Source organism: Xiphophorus hellerii, chromosome 20 (genome assembly GCF_003331165.1).
Source record: "Xiphophorus hellerii strain 12219 chromosome 20, Xiphophorus_hellerii-4.1, whole genome shotgun sequence".
Taxonomy (NCBI): domain Eukaryota; kingdom Metazoa; phylum Chordata; class Actinopteri; order Cyprinodontiformes; family Poeciliidae; genus Xiphophorus; species Xiphophorus hellerii.
The window spans coordinates 11,542,782-11,568,095 of record NC_045691.1 but is presented as its reverse complement, the minus strand read 5'-3'; the positions used below and the strand labels follow the sequence as shown (position 1 = coordinate 11,568,095).

Sequence of the window (25,314 nt, the reverse complement as noted above, 5' to 3'; positions counted from 1 at the left end):
GAATTTAAGAATAGGGGATGTTTTTAATATACATTTTAATTCTTGCAACAGATTCCCAATTGAGGTAGGTCTGGATTTTAATTCTAACACTGATTAAATTATTTCACAATCTCTCTTTTCACATGATTAGGGTAATTTTTTTTACAGGTTGAAATTATGGAACACCAAAACTTGAATAATAATTAAAACCATAAAAAATTGGGTGAAAATGTGTGTTCAACTGATATTTGTGAATTGGACAAGATTGGTGAGTGGGAAAATGAAGTGGAACTTCTTCCTCTTCATCACAAATCAACAGCTGGTTAAAACTTGACAGAGTTGGATGTTCCGACAGGGTGATAACCCCAAAACATGTCAAAACTGGTTTTAGATATAATAACGAAAGGTGACATTGAGCTGCTGGAATGATGCCAATCTCAAAACTATTGTAAATGCAATGACTATTCTTCAGAGCTGCCCCACCCATACCAGAAAACCTGATCTGCCCCTAGGTCTACCATTCATTCCAAGAAAGATCCTACCAGAATTATGAAAGAAGCCTGTTGATTGATACAAAAAATGTTTTTCTTAGACTTGCCAAGCAAAATTTCCACAAGAATAGGTGAGGCTATCTGATGTTAAATATTGACACACACTGTGTAAAAAGAGATACTTTTTTCTCTCTGCCTGAGATTATACCAGATTTTCTGCTTTAGGTCAGAGGATTACCAAATGTATACTGTAGAATAATTACAAGTAGCCTTTATTTCTGTTGTGATGCTAATGAAAACTCAACATCTGAAATTAGTATATCACATCAGACAAACAAAAAATCTGACAAATGTGTGCCTCACTGGAATCAGTATTCTAATTTATTGAATATGACTAAACATCTCCTATAGCACCTCTTAGAATAGCCTTTTAAACTTGACCTTATGACCTGGGTCAAACATTTGCTTTCACAATCTTCTCATTGATTGCTCATACACACCTTTTCAACTTTGTACCAAACCCTCAATACCACCAATTACCCAATCAGAGGTGGGATTCATCCACAGGACAACTATTCAACCACCCAAGTATTGTCTGATCTTTCATTATTCAGGGATGTAGCGAATAGAAATAATTTTGGTAATCATAATTGGCCTAAAACTGAAAAGGTTAAGTATGAGAACTGGTCCTGAAGAATTGGTCCTAGCTCCTGGTGTGGCCCCTATACTGAAGAGATAATACTAAGTTAATTTTTTATCATGATATGAGCTGGCACATAGACTGTAACTAATTGGTCCCTTTCACTTATTATTATTATTATTATTATTACGATCATGGTTTTACTTTAGCAACATATGGTGTTGCACTCTTAGTAGGATCAACTATGTTGACAGGATGACAGTTTTCATCTGACAGATCAGAGGTTTGCAACCTGCAGCAGTTCAGGAGTCACAAATGGCTCCTTAGCTCACTTAATATACTAATTAAGTGATGAAAATGTGCATTGTTATTTGTTTGTTTTGTGTTTCCTGTGAAAAAAAAGCAAAACAAAACACTGACCCTCTTGGTAATTTGCACCACAACTGCCATTGGATTCTTCTGAAGGTCCTTGTCTGAACGACAACCACCTACCAACGACTAAAAGGGCACCCTTTGGTTTTCGCTTGTCGTTTTCGGGGTTTTGCCTTCTATTTAAGATCGATAACGCTTTAACAACTTTCTCCGTACTCTGAACGTCTCTGAGTGAGCGACGGAAAGGTACGTCACTGACGTCAACAGTCAGTGAGGGGGGTGGGGGGCAAAAACTGACGCCGACACTCAAGCCGGAGCTGAGAAGAGGGGGACTAGTGTTTTGTTTATTTTTTCTTTAATTTATATCGTTTTGTTCTTTAGTGTTGTGTTTGTATTTTGCAGTATTCCATTGACAGTATTGACTGCCCCTGCTTTTAAGCGCTTGCTTTCCTGCCGTTAACTTTCGTGGCGCTGTCCCCTCACGCGGCGCTATTTTGACAGTCGGGTCGCAGTGATCCAACTCAGGCTAGCAGCAACATCACATTAGCAGCGGTAAGTCATTCTGGGAGCTAGCAAACCTAATCCCCCTATTTAAGGACACAGCAGTACTTCGATTGCTTTATAACAAGATTCACATCGCTGTAGACATGTACTGCCTTGCCTAATAGACGTTGTTAACTTAAACAGTAGGATTTATGAGCCCTGGATACTTAGCGTACATTGAAAAGAAAAGGCTAGCTAGCCTGGCTAATATTAGCTTGGTAGCTAATTATACTCTTTGGAGGAAGCAGGCTAGAACGAGAAGCTAGCTATTGTTAGCGGCTAATATTTTCAGTCAACTGCACAGCCACGACTGACCATACTGCCGTATATCCTTCACAGTGACAACTTTAAGGATTTTTCACACGGGAGTCTAAACACACGACCACCAAAACGGTAAGCTGAACCACGAAGATGACTTGAGATAATCTATAATTGATGATCTACTATATTTAGTCCCATTTGTAATGTAACATGAAACACCATCTTTAAAGTCCGCGTACTCAATGGCAGGCATCAGATGGCTAAGATAGCTCACAATCGTCTTCGTGGTGTGAGAAAGATGTTGCTGAAACTCCGCGGTTGTGTGAATAAAATGGAAATTAAGACATTTATAGTTGCGGATGGGTCCAAATGTTAAAATTAGAATACATTTAGAGAGACGTTTAAAGCACGCAGCGCAGTCAATGGTATCATCACTGTGCTGTAGATACTATATATATATATATATATATATATATATATATATATACATACACATATATAATTTTCAGTGAATACAAGAAATATGACTGTTATGTGTAGTTATGCTATAAAAGATGAAGTAAAAAAAAAACAGAACAAAGTTTTTAATTGGATGATTATGTCAGTTTTTGTTTAGAATATGCTAATTTTCCTTGATTGAATGGATGACATTTTTTTCTGATACTTTTGATTTAACATTAAAGGGGCTGTATTATGCATTTTCCAAGCTCATAATGTCATTTTGTAGCATAATCAATTAACTGTTACCTTCAGTTCTTATAAAATGGTGTATATGTTAAACATAATTTAAAAGAAATTTGACTTCGCACTTTGACACCTTGAAATTAGGCTTGTGTCTCTTTACAAAGCTCCGTTCTGCCTTCAGCTCTTCATCACAGTGCCTTTTTATTATGTTGTTTCAACTGCACTTAGGAGTGTTGGAGTGAGAGGTGGTTTGCATGATAAGCTCTGCAGATACACAGTTCTACCAGGTGTTTGCTAACTGCTGCTACCACTAGTCTGGTGGAGCAGAGTGGGGAGGGGGTTATTCTGTGAGGCAAAAGCTCGGCTGGAGACAGCAGCTCCAAGGTGGAGCTTTGTGAGATTAAGCGTCTAGGCACCCCCTGCCATGGGAGATTCAAGAATTTCTCAAACATGCATGAATGAGTCAAAGCAACACTCCAACTATGTTTTTGATGAGGGATTAATATTATAATGTGATATAAAGCTCAAAAAGTCAATTTTATATAAAACACTCTTTTAAATTGCAATTTTAAATCCCTTTAAAAGTACTCTTTATTCAGAAGCAACACCATCATGTAAACAATACATTCTTGAAAATTAAAATAATTGGATTTCATTGGTGGTTGTTGTGCTCTCCCTAAGCTGAGTTTTTGCTTTGCATTTATTGACCGTAACAGCCTAAAATATTTAACTGTGAAAGAATTATTTTAAAAATCTCAGGTTGTAAGCTTGTTCTTGTGGTTGATGGTAGAGGTGTGCCGACTGATCGGCCACCGTTCATAATCGGCCAATTTCCGGGAAAAAGTGTATGATCGGTGATCGCCGATCACTGTCTCTTGTTGCTGATCACATTTATCTCACTTTGTAGCCTGTGCAGCGTATCTCCTCTTTCCTTCATACTGCGCAAGCGCGCCGCAACAAATCCTGTCATGTGGAACTATAACTCTCAGAGTGAATGGGGACGTTTGTGTGTTGTGGCGGAAAATTACCTCGGGGTGAAGCATGTCAAAATGCATCAACACAACGAATCTAATATGGCATTAAAAAAACAAGCACTTGATGGAGTTTGGCTAAATCAAGGCTCAAAAAGAAAGGAAAAAAAGGACGTCTGGAGCGGCCAGATAGCAGGTAAAGCAGCGCACAACTACCAACACTCACCCGGATTAGCATCACGGTCAGAAAGCTAAACAAATAACCCGAAGAATAATTCAAGTCTTTGAGCTGGCGGTGTAAGACGCTGGTTCTGGTCTCGCTCTTGGACCACCGCTATGTGCTACTGGTAGTAATATTTCACAGATGTAGCGCCGCTCAACCTCCACCAGACGGTGAACTCTCACACCGAACATCTGCTTAAAGCTGCAGCATATAACTTAAAAGAGAAAAAAAAGTTTAGATGTGTATTAAAAAATGTCTATTATTTCTAAATTAGGCGAATTCACCTAATAAATTAGGTGAATTTATTGCCAGATAATTTTTCCATTTCACCAGATAACATAGTATCATTTCTACCTAAAGTGAAAAATTAACAGCCATTCCAAGTGATCGGCAGAGATTGGCCTCATGGATGATCGGTATCGGAATCTGCAGCAAAATACCTGATCGGAGCATCCCTAGTTGAAGGTTAAGTGTGCCAGATGCATGTCAGCTCTCTCTCAACAAAAAAAAAATAAAATAAATGAAAGGTGTCAAATATTTTCTGAAAAAATTGAGCAGTGTCACTGGCACTGTGACTGTGTCTGATTTGTGCCCTCTTTTGCCCAGCCATGTCTCTTTTCCCACCTCCTCTCCCTCTTTTCAGCATCTGACTAACAATAGGTCCATTAACTGCTGTAACTCGGCAGCAATTTGTGCAATCTACTGTCTTCCATCTAACAATGTGACACAGGTTACCATTAAGATTTTATAATGTCCTGCTTGCACAGTGTGACACATTCAAGTCTTACGATTTTGGAATTCGCACAGTGTGTTTCGGGCTTTAATTAAAGGTGGAAGCTGACGGCAGAATTTGAATGTGAGCAACAAGACTATTTCAGTGGGAAGTGACATTTTCAACTTAGTTTTTTTTTTTTTTATCGCCCCACAAGGGGTCTTTTTGGGGGCTCTAGTGTCCCTTTTTCAAAGTAGGCTGACAGGGAAGAAGAAGGGGGAAGACATGCAGTAAATGTCGTCGGGTCCGGGAGTCAAACCCGCGACAGCCACGTCGAGGCCACGTTGCCTCTGAATGTGGGTCGCGGTAACCCCTCCGCCACCATGGCACGCCCCAACTTGGTTTATTAATATACACTGCTGTAGATTCTCAGTCATTTATAACTATTTACATAGTGCTAATTCGCAACAAACACTGCCTCAAGGAATTTTACAATCAGACAAAACAAGTCAATCCAATTGTTCAGACAGACTTAAAGTCAGTTACATGCATTTCAAATTGATCATAGTTATCAAATAAAGTTGGAACGTTTAGTTTAATTTTCCAATTGTATAAAAAGTTTTCTAAGGAAATCTAGTTGATTGTATTGAGTCACTGACTTGCAGCTTTCAATCCTCCTATAGATAGCAACAGTGGACAGTTGCTTGCATTGTGTCATTGACTTTGTAGCAGTCCCTCATTCTGAGCGCAAATGTGGTGACAGCGAAAAGGAAAAGTCCCTTTTAAACAGGAAGAAACCTCAAGCAAATTCTGGCTTGGTGTGAGTGGCCATCTGCCACAACTTACTGGTAGTTTAAGATTTAAGATTGGTCCAGGATTTGCTTTTATGTTTTATGTCCTCATTTAATAAAGAGACACAGCTAAATGGATAAGATTTCGGGTCCAGAGGATAAGACCGAGCACAAAGTTGCTCACAAGAAATACTCAGCCATTGGCTATGTGTAGGAGAGACAGAGAATAAACTTTTTGAGGAACAGATTTTCCTCAAAATTATTTACTCAATTAATTAAAACCCCATTGAAGTCCTACTTGTTGAGGCTATACATTTTTCTTACACTTATTTTGAGGTATCGAATCACTATAGGTTTTCTATAAGGTTTTATAAAGTCTAGCATTCAATCATTTTAATTTTAGACCTTGTAAATGGGGGTGCACCGATTGCATTGTTCTGGCTGATTGCCGATTAACAAACTTTAAAAAATCTGACCTTCCAATTGAGATTTTGGCCGATACCAATTTGCAGAAAACATCCATTTAGATTGACAAAGTTTTATTTAACTTGCTTGAGCTAGAAGCTATAAATGATTTATTTTGGTGCTATATTTATATCTAAATAATTTTTTTGTTTTATTTTAACTTTGTTCAACTTGGGAAAAAAACCTGACTTTTGTGCAATATGTCAGTTTTTTTAAAATTAACAATTGCGTGCTTTCATTAATTTACTTACTGAATATTGTCATCAATATTAAACAATGCAACAATGTGGACTGTCACAAATCAAATAATTTTCCCTTGTAACTAAGGGTGTTGTTTCAGGTTTATGGCTGTCATTGTCTTTGTATCTACTTTGTGAATTCAATAGGCAAGTTGGTGTGGCTGTTACTATGTTTTGCTTAACTTTAAAAAACCTTTTGTTAAACTGAAAATTTTCCATTTGGAGTTTGAATGACATTTATTTCTTTACAAATCAGTTTTCACTATATCAATTTTAGCTTTACATAGTATTTATGTCTTTTAAAGTTTACTGTCCCATTGAAGACTAATTTCTCAATCCGCACGATGAATTTACAGTTTGTAAAACACATTTTTGTTGAAAAATGGTCATTGCTCTTTGTGTCTTGGCTATGGCCCTACTTTTTGACAGTGAAGCTGAAAATAGCAAGATTGCTGTGATAATTAGATGGGATCACGGCACAGGCTTTCAGAGCTGTGATTCAACCATCTGTTCTAGGAAAGCGACATGTGCATTTGTAAAGGGAAAAAAAACATTATTTGCATTCTCAAATGATGTGATTTTTAAAAATTGCTAATTGAGGATTACCAGCAGAGCCACATTTGCTAATAAAATTGCCATGAAAATTTGTTCTCTGTAGTTTAATGGGCTATTATAGTTTTCTGTGGTTAAAGTCTCTAACAACAAGAGCAATTTTCCATAGAAACTGTGGGCTTCACTGAGAACTAGTTTTTCTGTTTGAGCTGTTAAAGTGCTGACTCTAGTCTAGATAAGCTAGTGCTACTATAGCAACAACTGTTATTGTCCAGAGCAAAGAGCAGTTGACCTCATAGTTTTTGATTGAGACTAAACAGACTTTTTGTGCCACCTATTTAAAGTCCAGTGCAATGGAACAAGATGCATTATGAATTTTTGCCTTACTAGTCCTTTGCTTTGCATTCACAGTTACTTTTTTCAAAGCTAATATTAAGTAGTACTTGCAACATCACAATTTATGCAATTCATGAAGGATGCAGGTAGAGGATACAGGTGGAAAGATTTGCTTAAAGATTTGTCAGTGGAAGTGTTCAGTGATAAACCAACATGACTCTGCTGTAGGAAGAAATCAGACATGAGCTGTTATCAAATTGAAGTAGGACTGGCATCAGTATCTGGTTTTACAAAAAAGGCTTGTTGTGGCTGATGTCTCGATGAAAATTTGTGCTCTGTACCAAAACATACCCTTCCTGAGGTGTTGGTGTAAGGGACAAATCATTGAGAAAAAATAATCTATAGTGAGATCTGCTTGAGGTGAGTCATTGAATCCACAATCTACTGTTGCTAAGGCCACCAGTGAGAGAGAGAAAAAATAATCTGCTTCTCTGACAACATATTTTCCCCTTTTGTACCCTGCAGCTTGTGAATCTTTATGTGGTACCTGTTTCTGCATTGCATGAACATTTGAAAATGGATTTAAAACAGTTTGTTTTGTGAAGGAGCTTATTTTAGTCTGCTACTGCCCAATTACAAGTTTTAAGACCAAGCCTTATTGTTTTTGATTTCTTATCAAATACTCTTAACAGCCAGAGTTGTCATTGCAAAAGTATGATTTGAGTATTTTCTAGAATCCCATTATGAAAACACTTGACTGTTATTATGTCCGATGCAATCAGTTTGTCAGCAAGATATTCATATCAGCTTCTGTCTCTGAATCTGTCTATAGAGCAGCATAAGTAGAAGAGTGTCTTTTTCTAGAGAGATTTGAATAGCTATTTATAGATCTCTGCCAAAGCACCAAGTGTGGTGCTGTTGCTGCTGCTTCTCTTCTCTTTACCACTCCTGAATCTGTTCATCTCCCTCTCCATCTTTATTTGTTCCCCTTTCTTTCATGTTCTTGTTACTCCTATTGCATTTCCATTTTTAGTGTTTTTGTTTTTCATTTTGCTTTTCATGCCCATCTTTCGCTTCAGTTATATACATTATTGATCTGAGCAGAAGGGAATTGACAGCATCAAGTCTGGCCTGAGAATGGGTATGTGTCACGTATGTGTCAGTGGTCCAATAGTGGAGGGTTCTCACAGAATGCATAAAGGGAAAAGGGAAAACGGTGTGCATGGTTATACCAACATTTCAGGTTTTGCTTGGTGTTTGTGTATGCCTTTCTTATAGGTTTTCTATTGCAGCAGGCTTTACTCGCCTACTAATAAGCTCATAATGGCGAAATATATTATTGTCAATGAATTTATTTTATTATTTTTTTTAGTTTCCCGTTGGCTTTAGAACAGCAGTACGTTGCATGTCAAAACTGAGGGTTAAACCTCATCAGTCTCTGTTGTTCCTTTGACTGTGTATTCTCACTGGATGACTCTTCTTTCTCTTTCGCTACTTTCCATCTCTAGTAGTTCTGTAAAAAGAAGCAACCAGGTTGTTCAAGTGCAGCTGCAGCTGGACTTGTTTTTAGGCATTAGATGGCATTAGTGCATGGCATCCCCTTTATCCCAGTCATGTGGTCACCCTAAGACAAATTTGTCCAGGGTCATGCTAGGATTACAAAGTCATCAATTGGTTTGTTATTTTAATGTACATAAGGTCTGCAAGTTTTAAGGGGAGCAGCTATTCATTTTCTCGACTTGTTAATGTTTTGCACAATTCTTAAATTGTGAGTGTGTTGCAGGTGACGGCACTCATCCCAGTCCCCACTGCTGTTAATGCTGCCCTGTTGCATTTAAGTAAAATGTATGATGTAAGCGTAGAAAATCTGCCCTTTTGATAAGAACAAAAAAAGTCGATGTAAATTTGAACCTTCACCTTTATACCGTTGGATAACCTTGAAGGTAAATTAAAGGCTTTCCCTCTGTGTCTTAGGTACCAAACTAACAAGTGAAACATTTAGAGCATGTAAAGGTGATTTCTTTTCAAATGAACTGCAGATTATTGGCATTGTTCAATATTGTTTGGCCTTAAAGCCAAACTTTAAAGCTTACATGGCCAAAAAACAGATTTTGAAAACAATATGTTGCTTCAGTACCTGAGCTTACTATTTATTAATACAACTCTAAGCTGTCAGTAAATGATGTTGATTGCATGATGTAAGGACAACATGCCATTAATGCATTGATAGTTATCATTGCAATAACTATATTGGCTGCAATTAATACACATTTTCCCAACTCTAATGTTGTTTCTCATTACCACAATGTGCCTACCACTTTTTATGGTTTTATAAATTATTAGTTTCTCTAAAATCTCTATCAAATGTGGGCATCAAGGGCAGTGAAAAACCACTCAACTGGCTAGATTATTTTTTTGCATGCTGGACATGAATGCATGTTGCTTGAAATATAATGTCCTACCAAATATTGCATCGAGTCAGTCCTTTGACTGATTGGATGCAATCAGTAGACACTGATGCTGTGATGACAGTTGTGATTCTGTATATTGTGAAGCGGTAAAGTTGTCTACGCTCAACAAAAAGGTGACAGCAGTCATCATGTCTTTGGCACTTTTGTCTTATAGCTAAACCATCCATGAAGATTGATTAAGAGCCCTGTGACATGTTTCTGTAGTTGCTGTGCTAAGTCTGTGGAAGAAATACATTCAGTGAACTAGATGGCAGTAAGATGAGTTCCTTTGCTCATAACCTTAGTTGACCACACATATTTCAGTTGAAGCTTTAGCCAATCAGAACACAGCTCCAGAGCTTAAGTAACTGCCTTACATAAAGTTTGCTGCTAAAATATTTTTTGTCGCTGAACTTTTGATTGCCCCTGTTCCGCAGCGTCTTTCAGCTGACGTTTGCAGTTAAGTGACTGTATGGAGAACATGCAAATATGTTGTCTAGTGGGAATAAGGTTTTCCTTCCTAATGAGGTGGTTTAATTTTTTTTCTTCCTCCCATCTCCTTTTCTTCCCTTCTCACATCCCTCCCCGGGTATAATTTTTATTTTGCATCCATTGCAGCAGTGCTTGAGTTTCACCAGCAGCTGTCAGTACTTGAAGCTTATTCAGTTTGGCCAGACACAGGCTGCAGATGATGACAGAGCTTCCGAAAAATGGAGAGTGATGAATGGCGCCTAGTGTGTCCTCAGACTATGTGACGTATCTTTTTTTTTTTTTTCTTTTTTCTATTTTTTTTAACAGAACAAAGCCAAACCTTGAAACTGCATCTATTAAATAATATTTACTGCAATTGGTCATTACAGAGAAGTGCTGTTGAATCAACTGATGTGCTAGCGGATCCAAGCAGCCCTGTTAACAGCTGGGCTTCTTGAATGCCCTGCTTCGGCCGTCATTGCAACTATATTGTTACAGAGGCAAAGAGCAAACAAGATGTGTAGGGGAGAGAATGAGAATCTGCACGAAAGGGAGGGTTTGAGGAGCAGGGAGCGGTACAAACTGTGCGCATGATAGCATAAGATTGGTAGGCAAAGAGGGGGCTAGTTTGCGAGCAAGGTTTTCTCTTTTCCGCTGTAGTGCCTGTGCCACATTCTGATAAAGGGGGGGAAGCCAGAAGAGACTTTTTCTTTTCTCATAAAACCAATTAAAAAAGCAGAGCCGATAGTATCTCCAGCGAGAAAGGTAACGCACCAGGCGTGAAGATGGAGAAAAGTACAATGAGCTGAAGATAGTGGCAGACCTGGAGTCTCTTGAATCTCTCTTCACTTGCTGCAGAAAATGGAATTCCTTCATTTGTACTACTACATGCTGAGGTAAATATTTTTAAAGCTTGGTCTTGATTGAGTACTACATTCACTGATTTATCTTTTCTTTTTTTTTTACCATGGTAAAGTTCTTTTAGTTGTGAGACTCCTGCTTTAGCAGAAGATCAACAAGGCTGTTATCTACATGCAGTTGATAACAGCCTTATCTGTGTAATTGTGATCTTTATTAAATTGGTGTATGATGTAGTTTTACTAGCTATTATCTATCATGCATTGTCACTAATGTAATGACTTATAATGGCAAGAACATCTTTTACATGTTCTTCCTCTTATAAAAAAATTAAAAGATCCCTGCAGCATAGCTAAAGTCCTAGAGTAGCTTGGCAATTGTGGCCTGTACCTTAAACATTTCTCCATATATAACTAATTTAATTTAGGCAGTTCTGTCCTGGTTTTGTTATTGTTGGTGGTCCTTAATAGATGCCTAATAATCAAGTTTGTGCTTACTAGTCAGTTTGTGCTTAAATAGATGATGTAGATGTACAGGCAAACATTGTTTTTTTTTCTGAAGCATTGATGAGGTAATAAGGAATTCCCTTCCTCTGTCTCTGTGTGGGAGGGTGGGGTTGGTCTGGTGGGGTGGAGAGTCACCAAGAAGTAGGCGCTGCTCTGCAACACTGTCAGCTTAAGGAAGGAGGGAAGAAGTGAGGATTTAAAACCACTTGCATAAAACACTTTTGACATTTCGTCATGACCCCCCTCCCATAGATAGACAGGTGCTATACAATTAAGGGGCATTCAATATATAGGCTTGTTTTTAAAGGTAACCTTTGACCTTTCCTGTGAGTGAAATTCAAGTTTATCTGAACATTTGCAATTGTGTCTGCACCTTTATTTATGGAACACTGTGTGCAGGAACAGAGAGTAGATAGGAAGGTGAGAGGGAGGCTGCACAAGCGTGAGAAAAAGCATAACAACAGATCCTTCTTGAATAAAAAATCTATTGCTATAAATAGCAATCCATTCTAATGGTGTGAGCACAGTTTCAGGCTTAGAGGGCCAGACTCTTCCTCCCCTTAGCTTGTATGGTGGTTCTACCGTTTAAAAATCAGCACCACAATGCTCTTCATCATTTCTTCCCCTCCTGTTTCTTTTTTTTTTTTTTGCTCACTTGGCCTAAATCTGTCTTGTGTTGTATCTGGCCTGTTTATATAATGAGTGCCTCTATGTGCATGTATGCATCCATCTCAGCATTAAAAACAACAAACAACATACATCTCAGTCTCATCAGCTGCTGGATCTGTTCAGGTTTGCCTTATTTTTACAAAATGCAAAGGTTTTAATGATGATATTCTCTTGTCAGTTAGAAAAAAACAAATGCCCACCAGAGCAACCCAACATTAGATAAAAAAGCTGCCTGGATGTTAGGTTTCAAGACATTTTCTTTCTTGTTGTCTGTTATTCAAAAACTTAGAGAGATGGGACCAAAGAATGTTTCCCAAACTGCACACAGAGAACTGATGTGACCAAAGATGAATGTATACATTTGAGTAAAATCCTAATCTGGACAAAAATTTACATTTGAAATCCTAATCTTTATTATGGGGAAATAGTACATGTGATTAATAGTTGCGTAGTTTGCAACTTTGCAAACTGATTTCCTAGGTTGTGCACCTACAGGAAAATAAGGGTGCATTCACACCTGCCCTGGTTAGTCCACTTTAATCAAACTCTAGTTTGTTTGTCTAGAAAGTCTGGTTGGTTTGGGAGGTGTGAAGGTGCAATTGAACTCTAATGCAGTTTCAAATTTGAATGGTTGGCATTCAAGAGTTTGGAACTCTTGAATTCCAAGCTGGCCGGAGACCCAACAGTTCCTGCTGGGCATTCTGAGTAAATAAAATCAAAACAAATGTGTGAGTCTTGCGCTAGCGGGAGAAATGACTTTTAATCTTTTACCAAAGACAAAAGAGAAATCCTACAACCATTAATATCTGACTCCACTCCACTTTTCTTTACATTTTACAACGAAGGAAATTGTGCTCTTGTTTTCTTCTGAGGTTTTTGTGTCGTTTTCTTCAGTGGTTTTCAGTGCAGCGGCACCACAGGCAAGGGGGTGAAATGGTTTTGTTGAACACAGTGCAGTGTGAAAACAAACTGCACCAGTGGGAAATGTAACAAATGTTGTAGTTTTGGTCCCCAATTGAACCGAGTCTACTGGACTATCAAGTGTGAAAACACCCAAAGTTGTCAGTATGCTAGCTGAGGACTGATTTTTTGTTAGAGGAAGCAAATAGAGGAGCCAAAATAAGAAAAAGAAATCTTATAGCAAACTTCAAAGTGAAGTAAAATTTTACCGTTATTATTGGAGAAACTGTATTCCCTCTGCTGTATAACAGCATGGTTATGAAGGAGAAGAGACTCATGAGGAAGAAATAAGATGAAAAATGCTTCAGATTTTAGGTATAAGACTTTAACAGATAAACAGATGGTAGAGCACATTGGTGATGTGACACTGCTGTCAAGTCAGCTATGTGACCCAGAGACCAGCTTCTAATCTGAGCCAGAGCAGCAGTGACATACACACTCTTTCACACAGAAATTATAAGTAGGAAGCAAAGCAACCATGAAATTAACAATGGGATATTTCAAATCAAAGGACCCAGTGAAAACATGATTAACAGTTTTAGAAGTTCATTAGGGATAGAAAACAAGTTGTAAAATGTCCACTGAAGTTTAGGATTTGCTGTCTTGTAACTTTGTTTATTCTTTATAGTGGCAGCCTGGCAGTTTGATTGACAATATACTTTTCCCAGCATGAGGCTAGCTAGCTGGCAACTCTAGAACCTTGATCACTGTTGTTGCATGGTAGCCTAGAGACCCTGCTTATAAGTGTGCACGGCAAATCAGTGCGTTTGTGTTTATCACAAAGGAAAATTCTCGTAATTTGAGACAAGCTTATTTTATATACAAAAAATGAACATGTAGAGTTTGAGTCTTACTTTATTAACTGCCAAATTTGAAGGACTCTAATCCCTGGTTCTGTACTATAACGTCAGCCATATTTATTGAATGAGTTTTGAGTGTCTGGCCTATATTTTAGCTCACACAATATGTAACCTCCATCAGAGTGATGGCCCGCAATAACGACAAAACACATTTGGCACTTGAAATCTATTCACTAGATGCAGTTTTTTTGGCAAAGGGGGAAACCTTTTCTGTATATTTAACAACAAATTATTTACTTTGCAAATTACCATATTGCATATTTACACAAAGAAACAAAAAATAAAAGGATGTTCAATCCCATAAGGAAAAATAATAATTGCATATACCTACTTAACTGCCTAACTGAAGTGTTGTTATTGTAATAGCTTGTTTGGGGAAAACATAGGGAGAAGCTGTGTTTGCATTTGAGTTCTTTTGCCATTTAGTAATTTAAGTTCCAAAGACTTATACAGAAAGCTTTGCTTTGTCTTTAATAGAGGTGTCTCGATCTTCACTCTCTCTCAAAAACCAGTTGCGTCATTAAATAGTAGTCATTTGCAGATTCTGTTTCATATTTCATTCAAATCAATACCATTCTAAAAAAATCTGTTGCTACAAAGTGCAGTAACATGGCAAGGCACATTTCATCAGTTGAAATGTTTTAATGTCTTAATTTACACACTGTTGTATAAAAAAATTATAGTTAGCCAGACAAGTTTTGAGAAATAATAAATTAGTAGAATAAGAACATGGCATAAAATATTTGTGGTGCATATTGTGTACGTATGCAAAGCAAGTGGTAAATAAAATATTTACTTACCATATTGAAATATACATGTATATTTATGCAGATAGCCATTGCTAATATGAATAACTGCAAATCTTCAGATTTGTTCCTTCCTAATATATTTTTGAAGTGACACAAAATCCAACTTTTGTTTTATACATTTATTTCGCCACAACCTTTCTAAAATGAAATGCAGAATTTTGCCACTAACATTTAATTTTATTTTGAAACTTCTCAAATATATCCTTTGACCTGCCTTCATGTATTCCACAAAAGTGCTTTATGTATGGCTTTATTGTATATCTTACATAATACCTTGCCTGACTAAAGTAGAAAAGCTGAAAGCTGAATCTGAAAACCTGAGTTCCACAAGTTTGCCAACGTAGAGAAAAGTGGAAGGAACTGGAAAATGCCTTATTGTTGTGCATAGAAAGTGTTTGGCAGATATTTAAAGATATTTAACATTTATAAAAATGTAGTTTCAACAAAATACTGAAAAGCAATGAAAAAAAAATCTTTTTGTGTTGAATATCAGGGTACCTGCCATAATCCTTTCTACTGTTCAAAATACAGCCCATACCATGTAAGCAAATATGAATGTTTTGAGTTGTTTATAAAGTGGTTGCAAGAAATTGGAGGGTTATTAAATATATATCATTAAGATTTAATTTTATGCTACATCATCATCATAAACCTAAACCTGCCTGAATAATGTGCAGCAACTAGTAATTCTGCAGTGAATAAAATTTAGTTGCATTGCAGAATATCCTAAATTTTCCTGATTTACACAGATGGGACTACATCTCTTACGGTTGCTCTCAAGTTTACAAACTTCTTTTAAAGGGCTTGGTTGTATAAACAAAAATTGAGACCATCTGATTAATCTAAAATAAAGTTTTGTTCCAGTAGGATTTTCCTGACTTTTTGTCATTTGCATCCTACATCCATGTACTGGTTTACTTTGTGAATCCAAAAGATGAGAAGGATCTATAAGTCATCATACTAAAATTTTAAGATTGAGACCAATACTTAAAAATATATTTTATAGTCAATAGCGTTTTTTGTTTTTTTTTTGAAGTCGCTGGGTTCCTTACAGTTAAGATCTAGCATTTGTGGCATCTTTTAGCTTTTTTTTTTTTTTTTTTGTTCATCTGCCTCATAAGAAAAGTAACTCCAAAAGATTTTTTTCCTTGTTGGCTAAAGAGGGTTGCATGTTTTTTTTTCTGAATTTACTTGCTATGTTAGCAGATTATAAACCTTCCAGCAGATTATTGTTTTAGTCATGTGAGCAGCTGTGGCAAGGGAAGGAGCTGAGTGTCTGTTGTTGTTATTGCATCACTGTTGCTGGAAGAAGTGTAACAATTTGGGTAGGTGTGAATGGGCTTAAATTGATTTTGAAGCAATTGAGTATCCATGAATTCTTAATTTTCTGTAGGTTTTTTTTTTTACATTGAAATAATGATTTTTCTTTTTTTTTTTTGACAAGAAGATTACATAGGCATAATTTGCATCACAGAATTTGTCCCTGACACAGTGACGAAAGTCCTCAAATATTGAAGTAAAAACTGCACGCCTCTTTAAAATTAAGTAGAAGAAAAGACAGACATTCACTTATTTGCGTTCTACATGTAAAAACATCCAGACCCTAATAAAATCTCCCTAATGGAAAATGTACTATGCTCTGATGCTCTGAAACAAAGTTTAAAGTTCTATGACATTATCCAAAAAGCGCTTGGCATCTCCCAAGAACCCTGTCCATCTTGAAACATGGTGGCGACACTTAGCTCTGGGGTTAATTTTGTTCAAAGAGGATTTAAAATATGAACAGTTTGAAAAACCAATTAGTTTTGAACTACAGCTAGTTGAATATAAGCTAGAAAGATGAATAATGAGTTTGTCTTTCAACATTACATTGAGTCCAAGGATATATCCTAGTTCACATAAGAATGAGGTTATTAGAGGAAAATCAAAGTTCTGGAAAAGCGTAGCCAGAGTCTCAAACCTGGTACTTCAACTAGGAGTTGTACATGTTTGACAGTTAACTATTTGACTCAAACATTAAGATGAGTAACCGTTAGCTTACCCATGAATACAACATGAGTTTTGCATGTGAAGCTACCTACTATTTTTTTTGCATTGAAAAAATAGTACCGGTAGGTTGTTTAATAAATCTGGATGTAATAAAGCAATATTAATACTAGCAGCAATATCGATGTCAGTAATTATGAAAGTTGGACATGAAAGTTGTCAAAACATGTTGAAATAAATATAAAGACATGTAAGTATAATCAACAAGTGTGTTGCTGTCATGAACACACTTGAAAGAATCAATGAAACAGATTATTTCATTGCTATAGTAAACTATATGTGATGAAGACTCAGATTGATTATTAAAAGTCACATTTATCACAGTTTTTTGTGCTTTTTTGTCCAGCCCTATTTGGAAGTCTCACTTTGCTGATGTAAGCTCAATCTGTTCATTTCAAGGTGCAGCTTCAAGAGATCAGATAATCTCTGCCCTCATCAAGATGGAGTGGAACAGAACTGTGTGTGGTTAGATAGTGTGTTAGGGAAGCATTTGTCTGTCTGCTCGTTTCAATAACTGTGTGTGAATGAGTCACCTTCTGATCTCTCTAAAAATCCGAGAGTGTCTGTCTGGACACCTAGAAACCATATTTTGTTGCACGTGTGGGCTCCTGTGTATATATGATGGATCTGGATTATCCTAGATTTAAGTAACTCATATTGCTTCTGTTGTTGTTCTGTACACTGTTTTATTTTTGTTATTTTATGCAAGCATCTAAAGAAAAATACACCGGGCCTTGTGGTTGGGAAAAGCATGGGTCATGAGAGTGAAAAGGAAAGGAAAAATATGGGGGTGTTGAGGGATATGGCAGCTTTTCTCTTGGTGACAGAGCCTGTTGCCATGGAGCTGGTCCTCCCATTGGTGGAAGCACGGTCCAATCACATAAGAGTGCAGATTGTTTCATCATTGAGAAGTTTTTCCTCTCTTCCTGTCTCACTATCCACCCCTTGCTCCTCCATGTTTCCCTCCTGTCTTCTCTTTCCTATCTCTCCAGCACCCTCTTCCACTGCTCCCTGCTTCTAACACTGAAGGAAGCCGATAAATTACATAAGGTTTATAATAATCGCAGTAGCTGCAACCCATTTTTATTCCAGAAAAGTCAAACCAGCCATACTGGCACTGCAAGCCGAGTTGTCCAGCAGATCTTAACATTCTTAAGAAGACAAGCTACCTAAGCACTTTGAAAATCAAAATCTATTAATTTCACAGTTAAGAAGAAATGTCATTTAGCTGTAGCTTGTAACAAAAGGTTTAAATGTTTGACGAGCACATTAGAGACGGCAGCTAAAGGGTCTCTGGTGCCGTTAAATTTTTTAGTGCCTGCCAAACTACAGTGAGGTATCTTTCACAGACAGCTTAAAGAAAATATTATTATATTAGGTGGCCGTCTTTACGCTGTTGCCTTCCCAAAGCTTATCTCAGTTTGGTGAATTATATAGATTTATTAGTGATTCTGAGGTGTTTGGTTTTTTTTCTATTGGTCTCATTTCTCTTTAGTTTTCTGTGCACAGTTTAATTATATGTTTGACTAAAAATGCATAGCTTGAGTACTTGGAAGCTTGCTTTTCAACTTGATTGAGCATTGACTAGCTCTTTGTAGTTTAAATGTCATGTTATATACAGACACACACAGACATTTACGTTATTACTATTGAACGTATTCATTGTAGTTTCTTTTTTGTGTGCTATGATTGTATGTATAACTCCAAACCACAAACTGTACTCAGATGTAAGCCATGTATCTCTGGTGTACACAGTCAGTTTTTATAAATATCACTCTGTTTTTATATGCACAGCTGCAAAAGTGAAACAGGATACCTGCATTCATTCGTTCAGAAAGAATGATTATTTAAACATTTCCAATGTAAAATATTATTTCTAAATCTTGCTAGGCAGGTTTCTTAGAAAGGAAATATACTGTGGAATTACAGCTGAGTTTGTTGTTTGCCTAAATTATTTTTGTTCTTTTTACAAGACGTTAAATCGTGCATTTTTCTTGCAATCTTCACTCTTTTTGGTCAATCCTGGCAAATAGGGCTGTCCTCTCTAGGGTGGCAATATATGTTACTGTAGAACTGTGTGTAAGATTACAATTGTTATCCAACCAGAATGGCTGAGCATTGCGGAGGTAGCCCTTTAGCAATTGGCTGAACGTGCTTTCATAGTTGCATGTAAGAAAACAAACTGAATAATTACGGGAAAATGTGAGTGGCTTGTTTTGTAGGTGTTTTTACGCGAATGTGTAAAAGAATTATGATGTTCAGTGTTTATTTTTATCATATTTTCCATACTTTTGTCACTCTGGAGTATAAGTTGCATCACTCAAAAATCTACAATGAACAGAAAATAAAACACACAAATGGCATTTATTTAGAAATCATCAAATGTGAGGAAAATCTTGCCCATGTTAATCATTGATCCGCTCTTGTGTTTTGTTACTTTTCAACAAACTCACTGAAACTATCTCCTGGCAGTTTCTGATGCCCAAACTCTAAATCATGATGACCAGAAACAGTTCTGCTCCACCGGCGAATTACGCAGCACAGTGGAGCAGGGACGCATTCAGTAAATCTGAGGTAATAGACGCAATTCCATTGCCTGCAACTGTAACACCAAGAATGCTCTATTGGAAAGTCATTCACATTCATTTCCTTGGCAACTACCAGGGCGTGGTACCTGCACCATTCACAAGACTCTTCCAGTGGCATGTTTTTAAAAAAAACACAACTATGGACTTGTTCTTTTGGCTGTGGCTATCTTGCTTTCAGCCAACGATTAGCTTTCCTCACGGCTGCAGACAGTAATGTTTAATTCTTGGTTCATATCATTCAGAGTACCTGTCAAAAAGTGCATCTTGATGAGGAAAAAAACATGAACACATAAATATATATCTCACAATAAGTCGAAGGACCAGTCAAAATATGAAACAAGTATGCCGGAAAATACGCTAAAATATGAATTACTTTGACAACCCTTTTATATAGACATGAATGCGCCTGTAATTATCCTCAGTCACGCTTATCTTATTTTAAGATTGATTCAGTGATTATTTCAACTTCACTATTTTTAAACAAATTAGAAGGAATATTTGCATTATGTATATGTGAAAGAGAGACTAATTGGGAGGAAAGTAAATTAAAGTGGGAAAATGGGAAATACAAGTTGCTAAATAAATAGGGAGGAAATGTATACTTGTTGCTAGGCAACATCCCAAAGAAGGAAGTTGTGAGACTGTAGGAGCAGGTTTAGATCATGTGAGGAACCTGTGAAAATATTTTTGGAGAGTCAATGTTTCTTCAGGCTCTGTACTTTATCAGCAATGCTTCATTTTAATACTAAGATTAAGATTTTATCTTTGATTTTATGTTTTCTAAACTCTTGAAGAAGCAGTTTCAGCAATCGTGTTTTTCTATCATTGACAAAACTTCTGTTTCATTTTAGGAAAAAATCTGAAAGTGTTGGCCAGTAAATAGTGTCTAAAGCATTATTCACTCTATTTTTTTTTAACTGCTTGAGAATACTTTTGGAAAAATAAGTTAAATTCATTCTGCATAGAAAAGAATAAAAACAGCCTTTATTGTCCCTCAGAGGGGTAATTCAGGATATTGTGTAATATGAATAAATAGCCCTGTTTTAGGGCTTGATGATATAGGAAATCATTCAGTTGCAATATTGTCGTCTATTATTCCAGTGAAGATATTGGTTGCAATAAGCCCTCATTTCCCTCTTTTTATGCTCTGTCATCATCTCATGATCTATCTCTACCTCTTTCATTGAGCTCAAGCATTTCAGCCACCAAAATCTCAGGTTTGGCCATCTAGGGCAGTCTGAGACCATTATACTCATCAGATATACAGTATGTGACAGCAGAATTAAATGCATTTCACTTGAGATGTAATATTTGACAAAACCAGGCATTCACACAGTCCCAGTGGTTGTGGAATTGGAAACATTAAAGTATGAATAACAATTAGATAAATAATGCAGCTATGTGTTCTCAAGAATTTTATGTTTTTTCTTTGTGAGATATTTATAGTTTTGATTTTTGTTCACTCATTTCCTTTCCATTATGCTCTTTCTTTCTCTCCCATCTTCATCAAAAATGCATTTGTGATCAGGATCCCCTTGTCGTCCTCTTGAATGCACTCCTTATGGAGAGTATCATAAGGACAGGATTGTCAATTTTATGGCCAGCAAATATATCTCTACCTAGCTTTGCACTTTACTCATCTGTCTAATTTATCTACACAAATCCTTGTGTCCTCTCTTTCTCACAGAACACGAAGCATATCAGTGTATATACTTTATAACTATTAGGAGAAGCAGAAGAGATGTGCAGTAGAAAGGTAGGCTGGTAGGTAACTAGGGAGGGAGGGAAGGGAAAGAAGGAGAGAATGACTCATAGCTCGTCCCACAGGACTGAGTGGGCTGGCTGAGTGGAGGAGGATGGCGTCAGCAGCAAACCCGACAATTTAAGAAAATACTTCAAAAGATGACGAAAGGTAACTTTTAGAGGCGGGTTTAACAATTAAGATATTGATGTTTGAGTTAAGCGTGGAAGGATGGGGGTATCCTCATAACTAAGAGGAAAAAAGAAGATTGAGTGGCAAATGGAAGTAAAGAGACAGATTAAAGAGGAGAAATCCTTTCTTCCTCTGCATTTGACAGTTCGTGATTCCCTCATCTGTCTTTGTGTGTTTGTGCTGGTGTTCTTTAACCTACTATCGCTTTCAGTCATCCATTGATGCACTAGCTTTTTAAAACTTTCATTGATAAAAACGGGTATCTTGGAGTCAATACTGTTGTATCTAGCTAAATCTTATGTAAGGGAAGCAGAGACGTTGTTAAATTACAATTCTCCGTGGGTTTTTTTCTTTACAGTCCCTCGTTCTCTTGCCATCCCCTTCCTCCCGCCCTGTGTGAAACTGCAACCAACGCAAAGGGGAATCCTCTCTGACACAGACAAGCACTGGTGCGCAAACACTGTGAGGGCTGCTGATATATGATATGTGCAGGCACTGAGCTTGCACAAACTCTCCCGTCACCCCCCAACCCTCCCACACACACACACCCCCACACACGCACACACACGGTTCAGCCTCCACTCAGTGAAGACATAACCTTACTGCCTTGAGTGAAATGAGTTCTCTCTGACGTCAAATGGGCGAGGTGCGCAGCTGAATACAGACGAGCTGAATTGGGTCGAGTTGCCTGTGTGTGTCTCCCACTTCCTTCTGTGGGTTTGTACGTGCATGCTCCCTCCTGCTCTGCGCCTCCATTCACCATTTCATTCATCTCTCATTCAGTTTCCACCAAAAACAGAGGCATTTTTACTGTGCATGATTCTTCATTGCAGAAATTTTGAGGTAGTTGGGTGAATTAAATGACTTGAGCTGAGTATCAAGTGCTGCCTGTAAGTATAAATAATAGTCTTCATTTACAATGTGTCTGTTAATGAAAATTTGTTAATCAGGCATATGGCCAGGAAAAAAAACAACAACAATGTGGTATTTGTTTTCTTGCAGTACTATGTAAGTTTATTCTTATGTTGTTTTACAGTCTTAAAGTTGCTTAGAGAAAGAATTAAAATGTCTTGGATGGAAAGTATGTCTGGGTTTTAGGACTATATAAAATGATCTCCCCACACTTCTCAGCAGCTGTGGAGAAGGGACTTTCCCTTTTATTTCTGCAAGTGTAAACTATTTGAGATGTTGTCTTGTTTGACAATTGGACTCGACAAGAAACCTTGTGACATACTTTATTTTGCTTAGCCCACTATCAGATTCAGTGTGTCTGCTTACTACCCCAGTGTTGACCATTGTCATTACTCTTTCTGGCTTTTACCAAATTTCAGCTCAGATGCTGATATGATTTTATAGATGGTAACTTGATGCAAAGAGGCAGAGTAGGAAACCTGACCACAGCGTGTATCATCTGTTTACAGCAGATGCAGCAGTTGTTACATATGGATTAATTAGTAATTTTACCATAAAACTGTATCATGGTGATCATTAAAAATAATTGTTGATCCCAAAGATATAACCTTTAGCATACATTTTTTTTCTGAAATATAAATATTTTAGAAAAATAACTTTTTAAAAGGCAGATTTTATGTGAGAATGCTTTACATTGTGCGCACCTGGGAAATGCTTACATATCACATGAAACTTAAACTGACTGCTTTTTTACTTGATGTCTAGGAGCTTTTGGATTGACCTACTTATAATGGATGCATATCACAACTTACGATATCATTTTAGACATTGTATGCTGCATAAATTACCATGCATCAAGCACATTGACTGTCAGCCAGTCATAAATGGATACACATTACCTCTGATGTCTTATTCTTTGAAACCACTGAAGATTTAGCATTAGTTTTTCAGAAATCTTTCTTAATTAGAAGTATCCTTATCCTCTTAACACTGACTTTTCTAAATTTTAAGGGGCGCATTGGGCAGTTGTGAAAATGTTGGTTTGTGTTTCTCAATTAGAGAACTCTTGTTTCATTGAATGTTTCATATGAACATGAAACATACATTTCTGCACTGCATGCTTTCTTTAACTCTCTACACACTGTAAGAAATGCATTGGAACACAAGTTTTGCATTCCACTAATTCAAGGCCATAGATGGTTAACAATATAACAATTAGTTGCGATATACAGAAGATTGAGTGAGATTGAATGAGAATAAAACAATTTGTCATTGCAGCTAACTGAAGTTCAGATGTTTCCTGTTTGGTGCCAAGTGACTGACCTATAGGATGGCACTTTAAATAGATGATTTATATTTTTCCATAGGTTGGAAAAGGATACTGAAAATGTATGTTGGTACTGCAGCAAGAGATTTTAATCTGTTTTCTGTACTCAGTTAGAAGTATTGCTATTTGCTATTGCCTGGATATCTAGCTCACCAGATATCCAGGCAATGTAAAATGACCTGGATATTTGCTGAGCTACATTAAACTACAATAATATCTCGACTTCAAAGAACCTAGATTAAGTGGTGTAACTGTCGTCAGTGTCTGTCTTTGTATTAGCGATGGCGAATACACTCTGCATTCACTGTTGTTTATTATCACTCTTTCCCTCATCCCCACTTTACTCACTCAAATCAAATGGCAGCAGTTAAGAATGACGTTATCGTCTCCTTGGCAACCCAGTGGGCAGCATCATGTCTGTGTTGAAGGAAACTATGGAGTATTGATGACAGAGCTGTGTAAACAGAAGAGGACTGGAAGGAGAAGCTGGTTTATTCATAAGCATCCCATTAGTAGTTTTCAGCGGCAATTTTTTTCTGCTTCCTCTCTGTTATTAAGCAAGGACTGACATTTGAAATGAATAATTGTCGCTGCTTGGTAGTTCAGAAGCCTTCTCTCTGTTTCTCCCAGAACACACAGAAGACTATTTTTGGAATGACTGAGTCAGATCTACATTACAGTGTGGCTGTTTTTTGTGCTGCTGTGGTAGATTTCTGCAAGCAAAGTGAGGTTGGGGAATGTGGGTGTCGTTGTCAATGATCTAGTGTTGCTGCTGATGCTGTTGATAATGACGACTTTGCTGCTGCATCACCTTGGTCTTTCCCACATTGGAAATCCCTGCCTCATTGGTTTCTTCATTCAAAACAATACAGGGATCTTGGTAAATGTATTGTTGCCTTGCTTTGTTTACACATGTCACCCATTAAACATATGCCTAAATTTGTGCCTCCTGGAATTCTGAACCCCCTACCTGGAATCTACTGACTTGTAAAACTGATTATCAGTAAATGTGTTCTTAATGAGCACTATAGTTCAGTAGCTTGTCTTCCAAATTGCATTTTTTATTTTTTAATTAAATATAAAATCTAAAATGGTAGTTTTAGCCAGACTCGTCATAGTTACTGTTGTAAGTTATATTTTTGTTGATAACGACCTACCCTTTGTTGTACAATTTGTAATTGGAGTTGAAAGTGTGGAATGTAACAAAGTCTGGTAATTTAGAAATATTTGTGTTTGCATAGATCTGAAATGACAGCAATGGCACAGTTTTTGCATTCTTAATTTCTTTGTAAACCCAGAATAAAACTGACTTGTTTAAGCTATTCTTTAATTTCTCTAAATTCCCAATTTCCTAATTATTACCATTAATGGAGAGCAGTTATAATAGGTGGGACTGGGATCTTAGATAATCTGTGATTTATTTATTGTCCTTTTGGTGCTTGCCCAATGAATTCAAATTTTCATTTGAATTCTGAAAATTCAAATGTGAATTTTCAGAATTGCAAGCACAGCGTCCAAATGCTCATACTCAGATTGATTTTATCATTCTAAAAACAAGTATTCCAGGCTGTAAAAGTCAAGCACTGAACAGTGAGCGTTTGTGCTGATTTTAAAGCCCATTCTTAGTAAGCTCTTAGTTCTCAGCTGCTCTGTCCTCCTCCCTGCC

The 25,314-nt window shown here is 37.1% G+C and overlaps 1 protein-coding gene across 1 annotated transcript in view; it reads left to right on the top strand.

Annotated features, from left to right (window-relative positions):
- The first annotated feature begins 1,752 nt into the window (after nt 1-1,752).
- Nucleotides 1,753-25,314, top strand: part of r3hdm2 (R3H domain containing 2) — a 49,801-nt gene continuing 26,239 nt past the window's right edge. Inside the window, 2 exon segments of the mRNA XM_032549280.1 lie at nt 1,753-2,034; nt 2,365-2,418. The gene's annotated coding sequence lies outside the window, so the exon portion shown is untranslated.